This window comes from Marmota monax, unplaced genomic scaffold (assembly GCF_021218885.2).
Source record: "Marmota monax isolate L192 unplaced genomic scaffold, Marmota_monax_Labrador192_F-V1.1 WCK01_AAM20220418_F8-fsc00019, whole genome shotgun sequence".
Taxonomy (NCBI): domain Eukaryota; kingdom Metazoa; phylum Chordata; class Mammalia; order Rodentia; family Sciuridae; genus Marmota; species Marmota monax.
In genome coordinates this window covers 3337596-3355626 of record NW_026695242.1, presented here as the reverse complement: position 1 = coordinate 3355626, position 18031 = coordinate 3337596, and the positions used below count along the sequence as shown (strand labels likewise).

Sequence of the window (18031 nt, the reverse complement as noted above, 5' to 3'; positions counted from 1 at the left end):
GTAGTTTGTGTCTTCAAAGGGATTTTTCAACTATATCTAAGTTATTGAATTTGGGGGCCTAATGTTTATAGTATTTTTTCATTGAAATTTTATATCTGCAGTGACTATATTAATACCCCCTCTTCGTTCTTGATTCTGTTATTTTGCATTATTTTTCTTTTTTGCTTGTTAAATCTGACTAGATGTTTATTAATTATATTGATTTTTTTGAAGAGCCAGATTTTGGTACTACTGATTGTTTCATTATTTTCTTGATTTCTGCTTTAGTCTTAATAAATACCTTTCTTCTACTGGCTTTGCATTTACTTTGATCTTTTTCTAGTTTCTTAAGGTAGAAACCTAGATTATTAGTTTGATAGGATTGTTCTGTTCTAAAATAGGCATTTTAGTGCTATAAATTGCTCTCTGAGTACTGCATTATCTGCATCTGAGATTTTTTTCTTGTCGTTTTCTTTCATTCAGTTAAAAAACATTCTCTTAGGACTTTCTCTTTCATCCAAAAACTTCTTTAGACTTATGTTGTTTAATTTCCATATACTTGGCGATATTCCAGGTATCTTTCTGTATCCATTACTAGCTTAATGTTGCGTGTTAGATAATATATTTTGTATGATTTAAATTCTTTTTTTTTTTTAATTTTTTTTATTGGTTGTTCAAAACATTATAAAGCTCTTGACATATCATATTTCATACATTAGATTCAAGTTGGTTATGAACTCCCAATTTTACCCCAAATACAGATTGCAGAATCACATCGGTTACACATCCACATTTTTACATAATGCCCTATTAGTAACTGTTGTATTCTGCTACCTTTCCTATCCTCTACCATCCCCCCTCCCTCCCCTCCCATCTTCTCTCTCTACCCCATCCACTGTAATTCATATCTCTCCTTGTTTATTTTCCCATTCCCCTCACAACCTCTTATATGTAATTTTGTATAACAATGAGGGTCTCCCTCCATTACCATGCAATTTCCCTTTTCTCTCCCTTTCCATCCCACCTCATGTATCTGTTTAATGTTAATCTTTTCTTCCTGCTCTTCCTCCCTGCTCTGTTCTTAGTTGCTCTCATTATATCAAAGAAGACATTTGGTATTTGTTTTTTAGGGATTGGCTAGCTTCACTAAGCATAATCTGTTGAGGTTTGTTTTATTACCCAGGATATGGTCCATTTCAGTGAATATTCCATACGTACTTAAAAAGAATAGGTATTTCTGCCTTTGTTTCATATGAAGTTTCATAATGTCAGTTAGGTTGGTTGATGGGGTTGTTCAGGTTTTCTGCTGGTTTTACTCATTACTTAGGAAGGAGTGATGAAGTTTCTGTCAGTAGCCATGGATTTGTTTACTTTTCCTTTGACTTTTATCACTTTTTGCTCCCTGTATCTTGAAGCTCTGTCATTCAGTTCATACACATTTCAGACTATGTGTTCTGTTTTGAATGACCTCTTTATCATTCTGTAAAAACCCCTTTTGATTCCTGATGATATTCTTTGCTTTGATTGGGTGGATCTGGTTCAACGATTTCCCTTTTCCCAGTGCAAGGGATCTTTATTAGTCAGGGTCCAGGATCATTTCCTGTATCTTTCCCAGGGATTGAGGGTTTTTACTCTTTCATTCTTTCTCCAGATATAGTACATCTCCAGCATGACAAGATATGCTGACTCTTTCCCAGTAATGTAAGATTTTTATTCTTTTAGTGAGGAAGTATGCGTGAGGAGCTCTGTGTCTTTCCAGTCACAGGATACACCCTCTCCGGCAGGCCTGCACCACGGAGGGCAGCTTTGCCAGGCCCTGGTCCCAGTTTTTCACTTGAACACACAGAGAGGTCCTTGGAGACGAGTGGGTGTGAACTCCCCTGTGTCCGCAGCTCCTGTGGACTCTGTTCTCTCATGTTCACCCATACTTGGCTTTTAGAAATCTCCTGACAATTTTAGCTGACATTTTCTCTCTTTGATGGGGCCCTATCTTCTTCCCAGTCAGTTCTCAGATGGGACCAAGGAAAATAACAATTTAAAAAACGATTCAGGGCTTTCTTCTTGTTAATGCATGAATGATATTCTTTTCAGCTTTCTATGTTCTAGGAAAAAGTCAGAAGTCCTAGTAATTCATTTTTATTTTATAAAAAGTTATCAGTTTCTGATGGATTTATAATATAATACAAAACAATAACTACTGATTTTTTAAAGAACTACTGGCCATTTCCTTTCTGAACTGATATATATTTTCTTCCCATGCCACCTGTTGGTGTAATTTGGTCCTGGAGTTTGTTACCTGCTTATTTTTGTTAGTTCCAAATTTGTATCTTTTCAGCCAACACTTCTAATACGGCCCAGTTTTCTTAACATATTCATCCCTTTCCCTTAAAAAAAATAATTTAGTGAAGTGAAATTTATGTAAAACTGACTATTTTAGGGCTGGGGTTGTGGCTCAGTGGCAGAGTGCTTGCCTAGCATGTGTGAGGCACTGAGTTCAATACTCAGTACCACTTCTTAATAAATAAAATAAAGGTCCACTGACAACTAAAAAAATTTTTTTAAAAAAATTGGCTATTTTAAAGTGAACAATGTAGTGATGTTTAGAGTTTTCACTGTGTTGTGCAACTACCACCTCCACAAGTTCCAAACATTCCCATTGCTCTGGAGCTAAACTCCTTACCTATTAACAGTTTCTCCCCCTTCCTATTTCCCCCTGTACCTGGAAAATACCAATTCGAATTCTGTTTCCATAGATGTATCTATTTCCTATATATATTATAAGTATGTATATAAGTAAAGTTATACATTTATCCTAAACAAAGTCTTATGTTACCTTTTGTACTGGTTTTTTTTTTTTTTCAATTTAGCACCATATTGTATTCACCACACTGCAGCATGTACCAGTGTTTTATTCCTTTTTATAGCTGAATGATATTCCCTTGTGGAATATACCACATTTTGTGGATCCATTTATCCTTTATGGACATTTAGAATGTGTCCACATTTTGGCTATTGTACATAGTATTGCAATGAATGTGCAATACAGACAACTGAGTACCTGTTTCCCATTCTTTTGGGTGTATACTTTGGAGTAGAATTGGGTCTTACGGTAATTTTATGTTTAACTTCCTAGGGAAACGACTATCCCCTTTTGATTAATTTTTTTCTTTTTTTTTCCATTTGTTTCTCGAGATGGGGGCTCCATTATGTTGCTCAGGCTGGCCTGATTCCTGGTGTCAAGTGGTCCTTCCACCTCGGCCTCTTGGGTAGTGGGACTACAGGCACACACCACTATGACCAGTTTGATTCTCATTTTAATCATATTCCTGTTAGATTTTCAGTCTTCCTAGAAGGCTTTGATGAGAAAGACAAGGTTATCTTTTGACTATTCTTACCTAGGAGCCTTTGTAGTTTTTCTTAGAATGAATTTTTGGGTCTCCTTAAGAGCTTTTCTAACAATTTCACAACTTTATTAGATGTAAGATATAACATGACAAACTGCAGTTGTGTGTAAAGAAGTGGTTTGAGTGGTTTAGAGTTGCTTATAGGAGAGGTTCCTCATTGTGCAGAGTTGCTGGACTATGTGACCTTCAATGCTCTTCCCACCTTGAGAGTCACTGGTCCCATCAGTGGGTGGCATTTCCAGTGGCGGGGCTCTGAGCTCGGCTTTTGAGCAAGGCTAGCAGGATGGATCTGTATCATTGTCACACCCTTCCTGAGGTAGATGTCCATATTTATAGTCCTTTGGGTTATGGTAAGCCATGGGAGTTATGTGCTAATAAATTCAGGTCCTTCCCCAGATTGTATTGGATAGTATCTTTCTTGATTATTGGAGTCAGAATGACAGGGTGTTTTTGGTCAGAATTTTAGCTGCTTTAACAAGGTTCAGACTGCCCTTAGGTTAAAAGCTCTGCACTATTCTGGTCTTCCAAGTACAATAGAGTTTCTTCCGGGATTTGCCTTTTTGTGTGTGCATATTCACTTAATGTCTGTCTACTACCCAAATGCAAACCCTGAAGGCCCATGTGGACAAGGTTCATCGTTCTGCCCTCTCCACAGAACATCCAAGGATGGCTTGGCTAGGTTACCCCTTCCCTGTGTGTTCCCCAGGCCCGGGTTTTACTCTTCTACTTTACCTTGCTTGCTTCCTGGCAGGTTGGTGTTGGTATGATCCCACTGCCCTCTGGTTTCTAACTGGGTTTGGACGGGTTCATGCTAGGCTGCTCCTTCTCTCCCTTCATAGCTCCAGAGCCCTCCACATACGTGTCTTACTAATTGATTTCTGCTGTTGTAAGCCTGGTGCTTTAGGCTTTGTCTTGAACACACTCCTGTAACTAGTTTCTGCTTTTAAACACATAAGGGGGAATGTGCCTTCTTTTTCCTTCTAGGTTTCTGCTAAGGTTACAAAAATAGGCTGTAGTTTTGAATATGAGCAGGCAGATGGAAGATGAAGGATGGTTTGTGGGTCACCCCTCTATACAAATCCCACACTGGCTTCCCATTCCACTGGAAGGCTTGACTATCTCATGTCTCTGGCTTCCCATACTTAACCCTTCTCAATGTGTCTAAGCACACAGACTTCCTTGATGTTTCTAGAGATGCCAAGCAAGCTCCTACCCCAGGGCCTTTGCTCTAGCCATTTTCTCTGTCTGGAAGTCTCCTCTGTCAGGTATGTATTTCATCACTTACTTTCCTTTCTCTAGGTCCTTGCTAAAATGTCACCTTTTTAGGCTTCCCTGAGCCTCTCTACTTGGTACTGCAAATAGGTGGGTACTTGTGCCTACCAATATTGCCTCAGCAGTCAGGGGCCCCTTTATACCTCCTTCTACATTATCTTTTCCCAGAACACCTACCACTTTTTAAGAAACTACATTGAACTTATTAATTATGCTTAATATTTATCATCTGTCTCCTCCTGATAGAATTAAAGATCCACAAAGGCAGGATTTGGGTTACATTTCTTCCATCAATGTATCCTCCACTTCTAGAACATTGTGGAGTTCATCAATAAGTGTCTCTAAGAAGTTAAATAATCCCCCCCAAAAAAAAAAATGTCTACCTAGAATCTGTGAACGTGATCTTATGTGGAAAAAGAGTCTTTGCATATGTAAGAAAGGTAGGGAGCCCAGAACAAGGAAATCCTTCTGGATTAGGATGGATCCTAGATTCAATAAGTTCTTACAAGTGAAGAGAAGGGAAACCGACCCAGAAACCCAAGAGACAAGGCCATGAGAAGACAGACTGAGACTGGATTATAGAGCCCCAAGCCCAGGAGTGCCTGGAGCCACCAGAAGCTGGAAGAACCCAGGGAAGACTCTTCCCTCAGAGTTTTTGGTCCGGCCAAATCCTTGATATCAGATTCTGGCTTCCAGGACAGTGAGAGGATACATTTCTGTTGTTTGAAGTCACCAGGTTTGTGGTAATTTGTGACAGCAGTCCCAGAAAACTTCCAATAACCGCACACTGAATGGGTAGATGTAAGTCTTGTTGACACTGATAGGACTTCCATTTGGCATAATTCTTCTGCCTTCAATAGTATCAAGTGCCTGGGAGTAAATGTGAACATGACTGAGGGGTAAGAGGTCTTCCAATTTTGTGATTGGTTTATTTGTGTTGTATAAAACCTAAGCACCCTGAATATTTTCACCAGCTGCACTTAAGAACTTAAAGTCTTACTTAACCTCCACAAAAGTTGCTTTCACTACAATCCTGTCAATAGCAAACAGAGAGGAAATTTACCAACACTTTGTTCTTCAGGCAGTAGATGGGACCCCTATTGGTCTCTAGCCATAAAATATCCCTGTGTCATTTACCCGTTCCCTTCCTGTGTCCCTCCTGCTGTATTTAAACTAATTCTCACTTATTGTGTCTTCAGAGGAGACAGTCACAAGCACCCATGTGATCACCCTTCATATGCTTGACAAGGGTCATTTAGTCTCCCCCAGGCCCACTCTTGGTGCGTGCTGGGCTCGTGATGCAGTATGCTACTAACTCTCGGTTCCTCGCAGGAGACGGAAGGTAAATCAAATTGAAAACACCCTTCCTGCGCAGTGCATCTTCCAAATGTCCTCAGGTCTCTCCTACATCTTCTGGAGGCTGCCAGATTCTCTGCGGGACAAGAGGAAGCTGGAGCCACTCCTCCGTAGCGACAGAAGGTGCCATTAGCAGAAATACATCATCTCCCAGTGGTGTTAGCAATAGCGGAGTCCTGATCATGTCCATTCTTCTACTGGAGTGAGGAGAGAGTCCTCAGAGGCAGGGGCTTCTGGTAACAGAGGCTCCATCATTCTAAAATATCCCCTCTGGAGTCCCAGAGCAGCCGTTTCTGCCCAGATGCAGCCAGAGCTTCAGAGAGCTTATTTCAGGCATTGATCTTCCATAGCAGCCTCCCTGATTTTCAGATTCTGGGCCTTTTCCAGCAGGGGAAGGAAAGGATAGAGGCCAGGACCTGGCTAATGAGATACTTCGGCTGGGCTGGTTCACCCCTTCCAGGTGTGGTTCCTTCCACCTCTTGACAAAGGAAATGCATTCACTTAGAGTAGTGGTTCTCAAACTGCAGCTTGCAGGGCTCAGGGCTCACTCTAACAGGTTTCTGGGCCCCACTCCCAAGTGTCTGACTCTGTAGGACTGGGATGGTGGTCTGTGAAGTTGCATTTCTCCCAAGGTCCTAGGTGAAGCTGAGATGTAGCATTGATTAAAAGCATCTCAGATGCATATAGATGATGTTCTTACATCTTGTCCCTATTCATGGCCTCAGTCATTTGACTCATGGCAGTTTGGGGTTGCGTCCAGACCTGTCTTACTCTGTTTCTAGAATGTAATGAGATTGCCTCTTGGTTCTACACAGCCCATCTGTGCTGGTTACCTCTGTCTCTGGGGAGGACCATGAATTCAGCCTTGCTCCATGACTCCAATTCTGTCTCTATGAACACTCTTCCCCGCCTTGACCCTTTAGTTCTATGGCTGCTAACAGTTTTTCCCTTTTGATAATATCTGGGGCCCATCAATAGGCCTATTTGCTTCCTACCCTTTAAATAGACCTTTCTTTAAATTTTCTTCAACCTTTTTATGTTGATTTCTGGTACTCTGTCCATGAATATTTCTCTCCTTAGATAAAATGGGTCATTTCTAGACCCTGAGCCCAATTCATTATGGCTTTATCTTAAGAACAGTCACATCCCCTATAGTAGAAGGTAGAATTAACTTCAGAATCTAAAAGAATTGGAAAACTATGAAATTTATACCAAATGGAAATATGCCTGCCATATCCCTGTTCATTTCGAACCTGGGGAAATACTGGCCTCCAACTGTCTCATCCCTAGAGCCTGGGAAGGAGGAGGGCCTGATTGCAGCCTGGGAAGGTATTCTTTGGTAATGGGTCTCTAATACAATAGATCAGTCAACACATCTGCCATCAGTCACTGGGGCACTTACCCTGGCCCAACCCATGACCTGACTAGATGTAGCTGTCTCTGGTATTGGGATTGTGGAGGGATTTGATGTCTAATGATGCATATGTGTAATGTAATCAGCAATCTTCACATCAGAAACCCAGAAAGACTTCTAGAAGACAAGAGACTAGGATAAACAGATTCATATTCCCTCTGTGTGTATGTATATGTATGTGTGTGTGTGTGTGTGTGTGTGTGTTGTGTCTGCATATAGATCTGCTCCTAACACATAATTGGAGAAAAGAAGGAAAAGACAATTAGCCAAGTTTATACTCATATTTATCTCTGGGTTCTGCAATTGCAGTTGATTTATTTTTGTCATATTTTTATTCTCCATTTTTCTTCGATTAAATGTTTTTATTATTAGGATAAAACATGAAGTGTGTCAGGAATAGAACTCCACACCTGCCCTCTACTCAGCACCTATCCAAAGCCTACTTAACCTACCATATAACTCAGGCTCTGCCTCCTCCAAGAAGCCTTCCTGACCAGCTCCTTGACCCTGTTCTTGCTGAGTTATTGTTCTTGCATTACATATGCTTGTCCTAGGTAAGTGCATTGTGAACCATGCACAGATGGCAGTCACACTTTTAACATTCTCTGGGTCTTTCACAAGGCCAAGAGTAGCTGAACACCTTGGAGATACTTATTAGTGGGCAGCATGTTCCTGGAAGGATAGAGAAGATGTGAAAATGTGAAGAACCTACCAAATGCCCTCCCTCCATCCTAGCACCTCTCAGTGGTCCTCCATCACCAGATGTCCTGAACTCTGGTGCTGAGGTTGGTACTGAGGATCCTCCACGCACATCTCCTGGACTACAGTGGGCCTGGGCATGAGCTAATTCATGAGCACATGGTGTCAAGCTCACCTTAACAGTATCGGTGACAAGACTTCCATTCTTGTTGGCTGCCTTTTGGTTTGCTGATGAATGTTCATTTCATTCCCAAGAGAAATCTTCTCTTCTGGAAATACACAAATCAATCAAGCCTCCTTCCTATCTAAGGCTAGCTCCTCCTCTGGTGTGATGGATGCCATCCGCATCTTCCCCTCTAGGAGAAACAGTCTGTGTTTCCTTCTTTATCTTGCCTCTTCCTCACAACATAGGCTTTCCCATCAGATTTTGAGAACTCTCCAACCAACCACTCTACATGAAGCCCTCTTCCGCCTTTGCTTTGTTTAGGGCCTATCTTTTTAAAAAGATTTCTCCACTCCTATGGTCTCCATGCTGTTATCTTCAGTTTGTTTAACAACTTACTCCAGTCTGGGTCAGGATGGATTGGGGTTCCATTATCCCACCCTCAGCTTAATGCTCCTGTGACCTCTATGTTCCCAAATCCAGTGGGACTTTCAGTGCCTATCTTTTTTTGGCCTTTTAAGCAGCACTAGAAGCAGCTCACTTCGTCTTCTTGAACCACTGTCTTTCCTTGGCTTTTGTGGCCCATGTGGCTTTCCAACCACCTCCCTGACTGCCCTTCTACCTTCTCTATACAGACTCACCTGTTCTCTCAGCCAGTGAGTATTGAAATGTCTTGAAGACCAGCCCAAGGGCCTGTCTTCTTCTCAGTTTGTGGTCTTCCTGTTGAAGGACTCATTCATATCCATATATACTCAGGGGGGGTCCTCCGAGCTCCAGAAAGTTGTTTCTCTCTACCTGATGACAGGTCTCAGATGCCTCAAAGGCCCCTCATGTTCCTCATGTACCCAGCCCACCCTCCTTCAGAGACTCTGATTTAGTCAGCTTTTTCACTGCTGTGACTAAAGGACCAGACCAGCACAATTATAGAGGAGGAAGAGTTTATTTGAGGGCTCACAGTTTTCTCAGGGCTCAAGATGAGGCTGAACACCATAGCGGGACAAGATGGCAGAGCAGAGGGAAGCAGCTCACAACACTGTGATCAGGAAGCAGAGACTCCACTTGCCAGATACAAATATATACACCAAAGCCACGCCCCAATTGCCACCTCCTCCAGTCACACCCTACCACTTCAGTTATCAGGGATTAGCTCACTGATTATGCTAAGGATATAACCCAATCATTTCTCCTCCAGATCTTCTTGCATTGTCTCACATGTGAGCTTTCTGGGGCACACCTCACATCTAAACCATAACAGACTCTGAGCTCTCAGTGGATGGTTCTAGGTCCCTATAGCTTTACAAGTCAGAAACCGGAGTCGACCAGTCTGTCTCAACATCCCATCAACATCACCCCCTCACCATCCCTCAAAGCTATCCACTGTCATTCTGTACTACCATCACCCTAGGTCAAACCACTTCAGGAGGGTGGGTTTTGTTTCTAGATAGGGCAGAGGGGTGGGAGGGAAAGAGAGGGGGCAGGGGGTTAGCAAAGATGGTGGAATGTGATGGACATCATTATCCAAAGTACTCGTATGAAGACACAATTTGGCGTCAACATACTTTATATATAAACAGAGATATGAAAAATTGTGCCGTATATGTGTAATAAGAATTGTAATGTATTCCGCTGTCATTTATTTTTTTAAAAAATCAATTAAAAAATAAAATAAAAGCTATGGGCAGATAAAAAAAAATTCTAAATTACTATAAAGCCTCTGAACTAGCCCAACTCCATCAGACCTGCCATCTACTCTGCCCTTCAATAGATCTTTGCAAAATACAAACAAAAAGTTGAGCTCCCTGCTTCAAACCTTGCACTTAGTCCTGCTATTTGGATAAAGACAGTATTCCTAAAATAAGCTATGCCCTGGGGGGGAGCCTGGCCCTACTACCCCCTTTCCAGCTACCTCACAGACAAGGGTACCTGTTGCAGACTCCCACTTACCTTTTTGGTCCCTTCTAGGTAACATTCTCCATCCCACCAAAGTTAACCTTTTACTTTGTCTTTGTCTTTCCCGTTCTCAGCTCATGCTATCACTTCCCTGGGCCAGCATTCCCCCAAGCTCAGACAGATCCTGCTAGTTTATGAATCCTCAAAGCAGCATGGATGCTACTTTCTTGTTGTCTTTGCGATTTAAAGACTGTCTTCACAAGTTATTTTGCTTCTCTGTTTCCTTAAATAATCCTTGAACTCCTTGAGCCTGGGACTGTATCTTTTTTTGCACACCATTATATCCTCAGGACCCAGCATTAATATTTGGACCACAGTGGATACTCGATACACATTTACCCAATGATTAAAATATTCTGAGAGAGGAAAACCAAATCAGTTCAATTGGCCACAAAACCTGGATGGAGCAAGCCACCACCCCTCAACATTGAATGCCTAATCTATCAAGTTTGAACCAAGAAAGTTCACTTGAAAGTCATGCTTCAGGCTTCCAGCATAAATTATATGCAGTTGTGCAAACATGTCAAAGTTTAGTAAATTGAATTTGTTTAATGTAAACAACTTTTGACCAAAATAATAACACAGCTTTAGAAAAAGACATTAGGCACCCACTTTTGAAGAGTTTGTATAATTTAACACACAAGAAAACTTTGCTGTAATTATATGCAGATGTATACAAAGGATAAATGTTATTTACTTGCTCCAACCTCCATAAAATAAACCTGCGACCATGCTTCAGCTTGCTGCATTAATCCTAATTTAGAAATCACGCCCACCGAAGCAGTGGGGCCCCGTGGCCTCTCATCTTTTCTCCGTGTCAAAATTAGCCATTTAAATTAGAACCACGTTGGGAGCGTGGGTGACGCCAACTTTGCGGCTCCAGTCCAGGGAGCACTTAAAAGTGGCCACCTGAAGTTGATTAAAACCTTACCTGTCAAACCCAGTATGGCTACATTTGAAAATCTTTAATGTAATTAAGAGAAGCACATTATGGGAGGTCAAGTGACTTTCTTTTTGAATTCCACTTCTAATCTGTCGTCAAATGGATGGAAATTGCCGGCCGAGGGAGTTAATGAAAGCTGCATGAGGGAGCACGCCGAGGGAGGAGGGGGTTGGCAGACTTGGAGGAGCTGGCGAAGGAGGGCTCTGTCTCCTTGCAGCGGTGAGTAGGGGGTGTAGGGAGCCCGGCAAAGCACCCCAGCTTCTGCCATAAGGCTCTGGGAGCAGGGTTCCCTGGTCCCCTCTTCCTGAGCACATCAGTGCATGCAAGATAAGAGTAGTAGGGAGCCTGCGCAGTCCCCTGCTTATCGCTAAGTGAGATCTGTGGCCAGGATGGCGGCCTGGGCGGGCAGAGTGGAGTCGGCGCCGGCCCTCGTCACCCTTCACTCAAAGCTGCCTGATTAGCATCAGGGTTCAGCTTGCTTCTTGTGCTGATCTCCCAAAGAGCCATGGAAGGAGGGGCACTTCCACCCAGAGCCTCCAACTGTCCAGCCTCTGACCTGAGGCCCATGCAGGGAAGGCATCCCCCAGGTCAGCAGCATTCAGCGCCTTGGCTCTGGGGAAGACCCACTGGGCCCTGGGTATTTCCCTGGCTTTCCATCTGAGCTTGTGGGTTCCTGGCCACTAAGCCCATTGCTCATTGCACAGGGTGTGGCCTGGCCCCTTGGACTTCGGAGTAGCCTTAATGCCAGAAGGCTCCCTTTTGGAGATTAAATTACTTAATGCTTTGCTGTGTGTTCTTGCCTGAGGGTGCTGTTGACAGAAGGCAGAGTTTTTCTCCTCTGGTTGCTGTTTCCATTTTTTTTGCATTGCATTTGTCTACATTAGCGGAGGTATGTGTTTGAAAAAGGATTACATCTGTCAGAATGTTGCCACTTAAGATTTGCCCCCATCCTTGGAAACTGACATGAGAATAAGCAACACATTACCATCTTGGCAGGGTGCTGGTATGGAGAAGTTTCCAAACCAGAGGACTTAACCTCCTTAACTGAAGCCTTTCCCCTTTGACTTTCTCTTGCTAACTGGAGTATAGGCAGAATGCATGGGTAGTGAAAAAAAAAGAGTTTGAATCTTCTAGTTGGCAGTTTCTTTGATAGTTCTTAGGAAAAGTTGAGTGTCTCCTGTGGTGTGGAGTGCTTGAGTTCTTTGGAACCGAATGGACAGCCTAGATCAAGTTGAAATATTCACAGTCATCTTCTAGTGTCTCAGAAGATGCCAGATTCACCCCCAAGGTCTTCTCTGTTGTTAGAATTATGGGAAGGATGGGAACTGCAGTTGAGAGGAGGGAGTGTCCAGGGACAAGCAGCTCTTAAAAGGGCCTCTGGAGGCTTCTCCTTGTCTGGGCTTGAATTTTCTTAGGCTTGGAGAGATTTTAGTCCTTGTCCACTATGAAAAATCAAAGAGATGGTTGGGAAGAAAGACCGTGAGACTCTATCTGAATGTGGCTTAAAATAAGCAGAGCTTTGGTGAAAGTCATTTTCTAGGGCCCTCCCTCCCTTCTGTGTTGCTCTTTCTTGACCAGTGGGAAGCACCCTCCCTCCCTCTCTCTCGCCATTTCTCATCCCCAATATTAAGGGTAGTATTTCTAGAAATCAATCCATGTCTGCAGGTAAACGCCAGCCTGAGGCAGTGGCAGGGGAAGCAGCTATCCCCAGCCCCCTTGAATGCCACATTTTCTCCCAGTCACAAGTTCACAGGTAAAAGTGAAAAGTTCCTGTGGGCTTCTCTTCCAAAGAAAGCTGTCTGCTTGCCACAGTAACCTTTTCTCGGGGTCTCTGGCTGTCAAAATGAGGTGCAGAGTTCACAGAGCTCAGCATTGTGCCCTCCTCTCTCTGTGTCCTTTTTTTTTTTTTCTTCCAAAGGGATAGAGGCTGGTTTGCAGCACTATTTAAAGCGAAGATGCCAAATGAAAAGTTCCTCGTTTTAAGTTGGTGCTTATACAAAGCTGCTTTGTGGTTTTTTTCGGCCTGTCAGACTTGTCAGGCCTAGTAAGAAAAAGTATATTGTTTCCAGCACTTGGATTCCTTTCTCCCTGACATCTGCCACTCTGTAAAGATGATAAATTCCTGCCTCATTAGCCAAGGGTGTGGGATTACAGGCTGACAACACATTAATCACCAACCTCTGTGGCAGGCTGACTAGCAATAGGCATTGTTAACAAAACTTTTCTAATATGTCACTCTTCTCTATGACAGCCTGTAATCAATCATTGTGATTGACGGCGCTGATAGATTACACTATTTATACTTTGTGTAATGAAAGATAGTGTTTCCACCTACTGTCATTTCTGGGCTAGTGGTGGAGGATCCATGAATGGAAACAAACATAACAACAGGGCAAGCCCTCATTTCCCCCCAAATATCCACAGAAACACCCCACCTTCCCAAGTCCCAGGCCTGACTTGTACCTTTGGAAATGAGAAAGGCACCATGGTAGAACTTTGGCAGTTATTCTGGGCTGAGGGGGTAGTGGTGGGGATGTGGGAGGTACCTGGAAGGGCAGACATATTTTAGATTTCACAGAGGAAGCCCTTTGCAGTGGATGTGGTCCCGGTATTGATAGGTCAAGTTTACACAGGTAGAAGATTCCCCAAGCAGCCCCTTTCCTGCCCCTCATCAGCTTACGTGTGTGCAGCTGGGCATTCAGCGCCTCCTCCCCTGCTAGATGAAAGATGATTTAGATGTTGATAAAATATTTGTTCTTTCCTGGCTCTGAGGGCAAATATTATCCTTGTTTCCCATAATCGTACAGAGCTGCAAAAGTCAACAGCACACCGAGCAAGTACAAAACCAATACTGGGGGAGAGGCCCTTGGCTGAAGGCCTCTGCCAGGACTTGCTCTTCTCCTTTGAAGGGCAGAGAATTGCAAGCAGGGTAAGAATGAATCAGCTGAGCTGAAATACACCCTGGCTCTCCGGTACTGGGTATTTTTGGAGGGTCCTTTCTGCCATTTTTATTTTGGTCTGGAAAGAATTCTGTAAAGGATTCAGGCTATTTTTGACTTGCTTGAGGCTATCATTTCAGCGGAGTGGTGAGAGAGGATGATCTTGGGCTGCCATTCTCAGAGCGGGAGCCTTCTCTGTTACCCAGCTGCTCCCAGCCAACTGGGCCACAAACACCTATTTTAATGAATCATTTAAAAAAATCTTTTTTTTTTTTTTTTAATTCTCCTTGCTGTTGTTTAAACACAAAAAAAGCACTCACTGGTTCTTGGAGCAGTAGGAGAAACACCCCACCTTCTCCAGTCTCAGGCCTGACTTGTATTTTTTCCTGTATTTAAATCTTTGTTCGACTCCCCGGTACAGGCATAGGTCTGGGATTTTCAGTCTTCCCATCAACTGTGGTTTTGATTGTCGTCTCTCTGGATTGGGTGTGGGTTGATGTGGTGGACAGGGGAGAGGAGAAAAGAAGCAGAATCCTCCTTCTCTTCCTGGGCACCATGGTGTTCGTAGGCACCGACATTTCAGTGCCCCGCCAGTTGGCAAAGCAGAAGGAACTTGAGACCTTCCCTGGTGACGCTGCTATAGAAAAGGGTGAGACAGGAGGAGACACGGGAAGCCAGCAAAGCTAAACTTTAATCTCTCTGTTAAGTTTGAGTGAGCCCAGGATGATTAATGAGAGAGCAGACCATCTGATTAAGCCCTTCTGTGTCATAGGACATGATTAGTAGGTGACAGAGACGGTAACAGTATCCAGCCAAACCCTTGTTTCTTTCACGGCTCCGGCTGTTATATGATTAATGTCCCCAAGGGCTATCTTGGGGTCAGGCAGGGGAACCTGTCAGAACAGGTGGAAGTGACAAAATGGGCAGAAACTCCTTAGGGGGGATGAGAGTGGTGAGGGAGGGAATGGAGGGGGGCAGGGTGGCCAGATGGAGCCGGCGACCTTTCTCTGATCCAAGCAGTCACAGGGAGCATCGTGGGAATGGAAACGAGGAAGAATCACAAAACTGCAGATGTTTCCCAGGTCCTCAATGCATCAAGGACTGCCAGCTTGGACTTGTGGAAAGCTCGGAGCAACACGCCGAGTTATCACTCACAGTTTGTTCTGAGATGGGACGGGGCGAGGCCACTGTGGGTCCTGTGGAGTAACGTGGGACAACCACACCTGTGCCTGTGTAAGTGTGGGTGTTCCTGTAGATACACAAGAACAGCCCTTGCTCTGCTAGGGGATGAAGTGCACATTGGAGAGGGAGAGCTGACATTTCAATCCGCTGCTTTATGGGACCAAAACCTCTAAACTATCTTGAATGCTCTATGTAGAAATGATAGTATGGGGCTGGGGGAGCAGCTCAGATTAACAGCACATGCTTGGTATGCATGAGATCCTGGGTTCCATCTCTAGCACTGCAGGGGGAAACAAAAAGAAAATAAATAACATGAATTCAAAGAATTTAAAATGTTTCAGATCTAGTATGAAATGTAGAAATCTCTAATTAGGTAACTCAGAGTACTGGTGAGAAAACTGAGGCCCAGAGAAGGTAAAATGACTTACCTGCTAGAGGTCAAGCAAGACCAGAACCCCAGGCTTCCCATTTTCATATAATAAACTCTTGATGAATCTTTTGATGTAAAGGTTCATACCTCTTTATTAGATGTGGGGTTCCCTGCAAGACTCTTACCATAGTTCCTCTTTCTTGCTTCCTGGAAGCACTTTGAGAAGAATCTAGTCTCACTGAGTTCCCTTGAACACGCAGTCTTCACAGATGTCATGTTTGTGAGAAGAACTTGATCTTTTTTTTTTTTTTAATGTTTTTAGTTGTTGATGGACCTTTATTTTATTCATTTATTTATATGTGCTGAGAATCGAACCCAGTGCCTCACACATGTGAGGCAAGCACTCTACCACTGAGCCACAACCCCAGCTCCAAAGACCACGATCTTATGGCGCCATTCTGATTGACAAGGTTCACGAGAGTGGCCACTTTGACATTAAAGGGAAAGTGGATTGTGCTGAGTCTCATCTGACAAGTCTGACTTCTTACCTCCTACATTTGTCCTGTGTGTCCATTACCCACATTCAAGAGTCATTCCAAAGTTCTAATGGGCTCTGAACTTTCATCTTCAACCATTGTTTTTCTGGAGACTCTTGATCTCCCAGGTTTCCTCTGTTAGCCCCATCTATCGCATAACTCTTGTTCTTGTGTTTGCATGGTACTAATAGTAATTAAGTTAACCCTGGGACTGGTAATCCACTGGCTGCTTCCATCTTCTTGCTCCGTGGAGCAGGAGTTTACAAATTGGAAATCTGTGCTAGGTTGGAAGAAGACCATCTTGCCGAATAGTTTTGTCCATGAAAACAACAGACATGCTTCAGTGAATTATGATGGAACTTAATAGCAAAGCCACATTCGGTGCAATGATCAAAAAAAAAAAAAAGTAAAGAGAGATAAGAGATAAAATCAGGTCATGTTAATACTTAGGTTTCTCAAGAATGTTTGACTATGTAGGATTGTGATGTGAGTTTCCCTTGGGCAACTCTTCCTATTGTGGGACAACTGCCACAGGAGCTCTATCTATGTGAAGGTACAAAGGACACTAAAACTCTCCCAGAGTGATTAGAATCCTCAGAGCAACATTATAGAGCACTAACTAATAGGGCCTCCTGAAGATGGCTTCTCCCAGGCTGTGCTTCTGTAGCCTAGCTTTTGGAGAATCAGTTATGGATGCATCAATGTTTATTAGCTTCAGGGTTTCAGTGTTTGATTTCTGCCATGTTTTCACCTGAGCATTATGCAGCCTTACCAGGTCAAACAGAGTGTGACCCAGAGGCTCTAAGAGCAGTTACTTAAAAACTTGTTCTGTGTTCTTTGAGGGAATTGTACAAAATACAACCCAGAAGAGATTGAGCCTCTTCCCAGTCAAAAAAAAAAAAAAAAAAAAATCATCTAATCAACCTTTCTATGGTCTGGTAGAGAAATTTGAGCAAACCTATGCAGCACATTCTCAGAACTTCTCTTGTGGCACAGTGTTGGCAGTAGGATAATGATGTGTTTCAGTACAGAGTTAATGGCCTTGGTGGATCATGAAATCTGTGTGCCTGTCTCATGTTGCTGTATAGGTTGGCATGCCCCAAATTTTCATAACCTACCACCAATCCTCTTTTCCAAGATGTTGATCCCTCCCTCTATGTGGACTATTTCATGGTGGAGACTCCATGATGGATACCTAGTGCTGTAGAAGTGACTCTAGGCTTTGTGGTTAGTAAACCATGAAGGTATTTTGGTGTCTTTAACACTGTTAAAGTTTGGGACTTATTTTATGAGAGGGGCCATGAGAAAATGGTGGCTGATGACGATAAAATGCTGAAGTTTGGAGTGAAACCCATTTATGTAAATTAGAGCGGAGTCACATGCCTTCCTCCATAATGACTTCAGCAGGGAGGAAGGGTGGGTTCAGTCACCTTGTGGAGAATCACATCTCACTTAAGGGGACCCTTGGGAATGGGTCGGACTCCATTCAATAATTCATACTGAGATGAAGAAATGTTTGAGAACTACCGTATCAGAACGTAGCATGCTAATGTTTTTACCCATCAAGAGTATGTGACAAACGGTTTAATCAGGAACAGCAAATGTTCTGGATGGTAGATATTTCTTTTAAAGTCAGAGAAGAGCTGTATTTAAAATTCAGGAAATGCAAGCCTATGTTCATTTGAGGCTAACAGATATATCAGATTCTGCCCTTTTCCAAAGAATGAAAACATAAGAAAAATTTAGAAAGCAGGAGGCATTCACTTACCCTGCAGGAGGTGACCATTCTGCGGCCCCTTTAGCCTGGACTCCTGAGACCAAGAT

The 18031-nt window shown here is 43.1% G+C and overlaps 1 protein-coding gene and 1 long non-coding RNA gene across 10 annotated transcripts in view; one reads left to right on the top strand and one right to left on the bottom strand.

Annotated features, from left to right (window-relative positions):
• The window catches only part of Lrmda (leucine rich melanocyte differentiation associated), a 1020522-nt gene that overhangs the window by 621088 nt on the left and 381403 nt on the right, over nt 1-18031 (top strand). The gene's annotated exons all lie outside the window — the stretch shown is intronic.
• Nucleotides 9209-16419, bottom strand: LOC131424035 (uncharacterized). Its single transcript, XR_009226413.1, has 2 exons — nt 13861-16419; nt 9209-12622 (listed from the first exon to the last, which is right to left on the bottom strand). It is a non-coding gene; the product is annotated as an uncharacterized LOC131424035 (long non-coding RNA).